Below are 7,488 nucleotides of genomic sequence, written 5' to 3'. Positions count from 1 at the left end.
CCCCCGCCGCACCTCTCACACTAACCCTACCCACGGCTGCTCAACCTCCGTCCATCCCGCCGCCATTGGCCAGGCCCCGCTTGTGCCCCGCCCACCCAACGGCCGGGCCTTTGAGCGTCTGGGGAGCCTCATTGGTGAATCTGTATGCCCATCACAGGGCTCCACCCCTAGCTCAAAAGGAGTTCCCAGCCCACCCCCTACCCCCACACCCCCTCACACACCCCCCAAAGAGGCGCAAACTCTACTCTTCTTTTTTTTAAAAAAAATAAAATTGCAACCCACGAAGGCAGATCCGGCCCATTCCTGATTGGCTTGGAGAGGGAAGTGCTGTTGTTGTTGTTGTTAGGTGCCAACCAGTCCGTTCCAACTCTTAGCCACCCCGTGTACAACAGAATGAAACACTACTGCGCCATCCTCACAATCGCTGATATGTTTGTGCCCATTGTGGCAGCTACTGTGTCAATCGATCCCGTTGTGGGTCTTCGACTTTTTCACTGACCCTCCACTTTACCAAGCATGAAGTCCTTCTCCAGGGACTGGTCCCCCCTGATAACATGTCCAAAGCACGTGTGGAAGTCTCTCCATTCTCTCTTCTAAGGAGTATTCTGGCTGTACTTCTTCCTTGGCAGTGCTAGGCGGGAGGAACAAGAAGTGGTTATAATGGACTGGAAGGTGATTGAAGAAGGTGGACGTCGGTCAAGAGCGCCGCTGGGTGCCGGGCGTGGTTTCTGGCTCTAGTCCGCGATAGTAAAGCCTGGAGCTGGCTTAGCTGCGGCTGTGGCCACTGCAGCTGCGGTATTTTTCTCTCCGGTTCTCTTCTGTCCCACCCAAGGATTGGGATGTGCCCTCTCCTCTGCCACTAGCAACTCTACTTTTGAGCAGACGACCTTTTTTTTTTTTTTTTCTTTTCATGACCAAGATGAAATAATGATGCTACCAGGCCCCTCTCCCTATATTCAGTCAACTGGCCCTCAACGGGATTTATTAAGCTAAGCCAGACACAAAATGTTTACGACTGAGTTTCTTCTTTCTCTGAATCTTCAACGGTTTTTGAATCTTGGTTTCTCCTCTCCATTGTAGGCCTCCTTTTCCCCTGGTAAGAACTATGGATAGATTTGGGGGTGTCTGGCAAATAGGGTGGTTAAAGCCAAAGGATAGGAAGAAATAACCTTGTTAAAAGAGCCAAGAACTTTTGAGAACATAATGAACGCTATCACAAAACACAAAAATCTGCTTACAATTTTAGGTGATTCACAGACCTCTAGTGTAAAGAGGACAAAGAATGAGATTTCTGCGAAATCCTAACATTTAAGGAATAAATAAGGTGGGAAAGAGATTAAGGAGTATGCTCAAAGAAGTTGGAAAGTATACTCAACAAGTTATGGACAAGTAGGTTGAAAAAAGAGAAGCTAATGTGAAAAGAAATAAGCTGGATGAAAGCAACTAAAGGTCATTCTTAGTTTTACCAAGCATGGAGAGCAGGGTGCATGAAAGCTGTTAGGGATCTGGGAGGGACTCTTTGAGGATAAGAAAGGGAGGGCTGTGTCGGATGAGAAATGAGCACACCTATCTACCGCCATGCCACCCAGAACTCCCCAATCTCTTATGATCTCGGAAGCTAAGCAAGGTTGAGCCTGGTTAGTACTTGGAAGGAAGAATTGAGCACACATGTACTAGAGAAGGACAAGAGAAAGAGACAGATACTGAAGAATCAGGAGAGATGGAAAGACAATTGACAGGTTTGAATCCAGTGTCTAATTCTATTTCCATTTTCAATAAAGAATGTGATCTAATACAAGAACACTGAATATTTTACAGAATCACTTATTTTGCTTTAGTCCTGATTTTAAAATATTAAAATAATAATAACTAAATTGATTATTTTGTGTACATCTTAGAATTCTCTAATGTCCTTCCTGAGTGGTTTACTACGTCACTACAACTTATAGCCATTATGATCTCATATATAGTAATATATTCTGCATCAATAATAGACTTTAAGTGTATGGGTTTTTAAAATGGCACATTTTTAGAAATGATCATAAACTATTTTAATTCAAGTTGCCCACCAGGAACAAATCACATGATGATCAGAAGGTTTTTGCATCCCATTTATTATTGTTCTTCAAGAGTTCTCAAACTTTCTCTTGTGGTCATCCCAGTTTCTTTTACTACTCTTTTCCTTTTTCTTAAAATAGAGAGAGAGAGAGAGACTTTACTGTAAAGAGATTATCATAAAAGCTAGAAGCAATCAATTTTAACTAATGAGTGTCTTCGAGAAGTGAGTAAGATCCCTGGAGAATCTTCCTCAAGTTGTGGAAAATTTCAAGAGATTGACAAAGAGTTTCTGATAAGACAGATCTTCTTTTTGGAGAAGAATATTTTTTCTTGAATGTAATTTTTTTTTTTTCATTTTAACCACTAAGGTAGTTAAGAAAAGACTTAGCTTAGAATTCTTTATTGAAAGAATGAAGAGCAAATCTTTGTATTGTTGACCTCAAGTTCAAGATACTTTTTTTAAACTGAATTTTTTAACTAACCTATCTGTTCACTAGATTTATAGAAGAACCTTCAGTATAGAATGTTTTAATCTTATTTATTTTCTACTTAGCTAATAATTATTGAAACCAATTGAGTACAAATTTATTAAATACTATTAATAATACATGAAGGATACAGTCCCTGTCCTCAAAAAACTTTCAGAACGTCACTTAAATATGCTAAAATGTTAGCTTGACTGTAAGAAAGTAACATAAATGTTTAACCTGTCTAAATCTCAGCTTCCTATTCTGTAAAACAAATAACCAGGCCTACCTACCATTGTGGTGGTACAAACAGTTAATGCATTCCTTGGAGGTTCAAATCTACCCAGAGGCACCTGGGGAAGAAAGGCCCAGTGACCAACTTCCTAAAAATTCATTAGTCTTAAAAACCCAGTGGAACCCTCTGACACAAATCAGGTTACCAAAAGTCACAACCAACTCAACTGCAACTGATTTTTTACTTTTCTGGAATGTTGAAAAGATCAAAGATCTATATGTTAACTGCCTAGCACATAAAAGCCAAAACCAAACTCACTACTGTCGAGTCAGCTCCAACTCAGTGGGTTTCAGAGGCGGTAGCACCATGGAAGTAGATTGCCCAATCTTCCTTCCGAGGAGTGGCTGGTGGGTTTGAACCACCAGCTTTCTGGTTAGCAGTCAAATGCCTTAGGCTATTTAATATCGCATCTGTGTTTTGTAACAGATATGAACAGACAAGAGAAAAAACAAAATAGACCTTCAAAAGTACTTAGGCAGTACTGAGTTGCTACCAAACATCACTGTCTTAAGCATTAAGGAATCTCAAAAGGAACAATATATTTAACATTATTCCTCTTCCCTTAATTTAGTAGGTACCACAGTGTAGACCACTAACAATTTAGATGGTCTTGGATTTTATAATAATTACTAAGAATTAACTTTCCCTCAGCCCTCATGCCTACCTGGAAAAATATATCTTCCAGTCATCTGACACACCATATATTAAATAAGATCTTCTGGCATACTTTAAAGTATTTTTTTCTTAAGACCCCATTCTCCCTACCTGTTGTTTTATATAGTTTAATAGTTTCTTACTCAAAGTGACCAGTGTGACAGAGTGAAATTGCCTCAGGGGGTTTCCTAGGCTGTGGTCAAGCTGCTGACCTTTCTGTTAGCAGACAAGAGCTTAACCATTATATCACTAGGGCTCCTTTTCTCCCTCCTTTCATCATGGATGTCCTACTAATCCTCCTCCTTTCCAGAGTTTATCCACTGTGCTTCTGCCTCCTTTCTAATCCCCCACTTACTCAGGTTTTGATTTATCATCTCTGCTGGTAGTGCCTAAGGCATTTGACTGCTAACCAGAAGGCTGGTGAACCACCAGCCACTCCTCAGAAGGAAGATTGGGCAATCTACTTCTGTGGAGATACTGCCTGGGAAACCCAAGAAGGAGTCACTTGTTAGCAGTGAGTTTGGGGTTGTTTTTTTTTTTTTTTTCCCCCTGCTGCTCCTGCCTTAATCTGCATATAATAGATCTGTTGATGCAAGTTACTTTAATTGTCCTATACATCTGACCCAGGTTGTTAGCCATAAACTATATATAACTTAACAAAGCAGTCAACATTTTAAATAATTTTGATTTTGCCTAAAAATATCTTCAACCTTAAAGTGAAGATATAATACAAAGAAATAAGAAGAAAATGGCAACCAAAACCATGAAATCTTCTCTGCCATGACAGTTTTGAAAACGACAGAAACTATTTTAAATGAAGCAGTTTTTGTAGTCAGTTTCAGAAACCCCCAAAATGGAGATTCTCTATGAAATATAATCACAGACTTGGTAAATTATCTTTCCTGGTGGTAAAATTCCTATCTTTGGGTTTCAAGGTTTCTGCAGTAAAAATTGTCAGAGGTATTATTGCAGGATTACACTATAATGGAATTTATCTGTGCTTTAGTCATAGTAATAAGATTTACTCCCAATAATAACACTGCAGTTTCTGCATAGCCTTTTTCAGTTACCATAGCAGTTATACTTGTGCTCAACAATATTACTGTAATTTTTAACTACTAATGGAACTGTATATTTTAAACCCATAGCAAAGAAATTTAGTCCCAAAAATCCTATCAATTTTTATGTCCTTACAAACTCCCTGTGCAAGCTAATATTTTTGAAATATTAACCAATGGTTTTGTAGTAGTTGTTTTTCCAAGTATTTCCTTTTATTCTATGGCTTTTCTCCCCTATCCCCATGCCAAGACATCCTCAGTATCACACTGACCCTCAGTTGGGCAGGTCTTTGCTCCTTGTTTCAAGAAAGGAACAAACAGAATGTAGAGAAACAGTCAAACTTTTCTTGACTTTGGAGTTTCAAGTCCTTAGGGAGTAATGGAATGCATTCAAAATAGAAACCTTCACAATTCATTATAATAACCTCTAGTCACATGTGAGGAGCTCTGGTGGCATAGTGCCTAAGATATTTGACTGCTAACCAGAAGGCTGGCGGTTCAAATCCACCAGCCATTCCGTAGTGATACTGCCTCAGAAGCCCAAGGAGGGGTCGCTACGAGTTGGATCCAACTCAATGGTAGTGAGTGAGTCACTTGTGACTGTTAAATAATTGAAATGTGTCTAGTTCAAATTGAGATGTGCTGTAAATACAAAATACACACTAGATTTCAAAGACTTTGTTTATTAAAAAGAATGCAAAATGTCTTATTGATAATTTTTTAAAATTTTACATGTTGTTCCTATTGGATAATGCTGATATGGACAAGAGTAAGGCTTCCTTTCACAGACATGAGAAATGGATTTCCTGGACTGAAAAGGGAAGAGGAAAGTTGTAAGGCAAGTAATGAGAGGCTAGATGCTGGTGGATCCTTATTGCCCTATTCTCACCCCATTCTGGCACAGGCCCTAGAAAGAGGCAACTGGAATCTCAGGATCTATCTATGGGATCTGGGAGCTAAGAGAGTAAACTGTCATCTCTTTTTCTTGTTAGAGCCCTAGAGAGGTGGCAATGCCCTCAAAAGGAGGAAAAGCTGGCCTTTGTATCTAGGCCAGCTAGCACCTTAGAGCAGCATAGACAAATTGAATTTTCCATAATAAATAAAATGTTCTATACTTGGCTGTCCAATATAATACAGTAGCCAGTAGCCACCTGGATTGTATACCAAAACCAAAACTTACTGCCACTGAGTCGGTTCTGACTCATAGCAACCCCTATCAGGTTTCCAAGGCTATAAATCTTTATAGAAGTAGATTACTTCATCTTCCTCCCCCAGAGCAGTTGGTGGGTTTGAACCACTGACCTTCTGGTTAGTAGCCAAATGCCTCCCATTATGCCACCAGAGCTCCTCTGGAGACTATAAGGAACTGGAATTTTTATTTTATCTAATTTTTTAATTAATTTACATTTAAATGATTATATGTGGCTGGAAGCTATGGATTTTTTAAGTTTGAATGATTAGGCAACTTTAAATAGTACTGTGGGGGTTCTTGAAGCCCAGCACGATGATTGCCAGACACCCAAAAGCATTCGAAGGCAGTAGAGAGCTACTAGACCTCAAGGGGCCTTACTGACAGAACATGATTGATGAAGTAGCAATCTGTGAGGCTGGTTGCTATTAAAGGAAGATGCATACTGGAAATCTCAAGAGATGCCACTACCTTGGTAGATAAAAAGTAAGAATCAAATGCTCTAGCCCCTTTCCCTGACACTCTATTGTTAGCTGCCCTCCAGTCAGCCGCCAACTCATGGAGACCCCTTACACAAAAGAATGAAATGCTATACAATCCTGCACTATCCCCACAATCAGTGTGATCCATAGGGCTTTCATTGGCTGATTTTTAGAAATAGGTCACCAGGCCTTTCTTCCTAGTCTTTCTTAGTCTGGAAGCTCCACTGAGTCAGCATCATAACAACACACAAGCCTCCACCGGCAGATGGGTGATGGCTGCACATGAAGTGCTTTGGCTAGGAATCAAGCAGGGTCTCTTGCACGGAAGATCAAAATGCTACCACTGAACCACTGTGTCAACGTTGTGTTGTTGTTATGTGCCGTCGAGTTGTCTCTGACTCCTAGCAACCCCTTCTTGGGTTTCCGAGACAGTATCACTACAGAGGTAGATCGCTCAATCTTCCTTCTGAGGAGTAGCAGGTTGCGCTTGAACCACCAACCTTCTGGTTAGCAGTGAAGTGCCTAAACCCCTTCAACTTGGATGTAGTCCATGCCATGACTATGATTAAGTGTCTGCCAACCCTTATGAAATCAGAACTTGAATAGAATTAGGTTGAGTTATGAAAAATAGAATTATGATTCTTGTAAGTATTTTTAGATTGAATTTTGTACCTGCTATATAACCTTAAATATTAATTCTAACAAAACAATTATAAAACATGTTTATTTCTTTTAAGGTGGACAAGCCTCTAGTAGACGTGAAAGCTGAGAAAATTTCATTAACAAATTATCTTTCAACTAAAAATAGAGTATCCTTTTTGTGAAATTGCTTCTGTTCCAGTTATCCTTGAATGAGTCTTTGAAGTTAGTCATAATGAACCTTTGCACACTGAACCTGAGATAGCACTAATTTCAGGACCTCAGTTATGTGCTAAAAGCCCTATTTTGACTAGCTACACAGTTTCTAGGAAAGGCCAATCTGGGTCTTGTTTGAGGAGGGAGAGGAGTATCTGTGATGTCTTGAAATTCAGATGGAGTCAGAAACAAGGCTACAAATACCATCCATTGGTGATTTAGCAGGACTGATTCCTGTTGTTAACCCAGACCAATGTAGTGAATAATAAGAAGCCTTAAAAATTTTCTTCAAGAATATATTACAGGCGAGTTCCGGCAATATGGCGGACTAGGCAGAAGGATTGCACAGACCCTCTTCAACAAAGAAAAGGGAAAACAATTAACACAGACACAGAAGATAATTGTGGAACCCCGAGCCTTGAAGGGAAGG

This window comes from Orycteropus afer, unplaced genomic scaffold (genome assembly GCF_000298275.1).
Source record: "Orycteropus afer afer isolate SDZICR_OR568_19922 unplaced genomic scaffold, OryAfe1.0 scaffold00046, whole genome shotgun sequence".
In the NCBI taxonomy this organism is placed as follows: Eukaryota; Metazoa; Chordata; class Mammalia; order Tubulidentata; family Orycteropodidae; genus Orycteropus; species Orycteropus afer.
The sequence above is the reverse complement of the archived record's forward strand: the minus strand, read 5'-3'. Positions refer to the sequence as shown.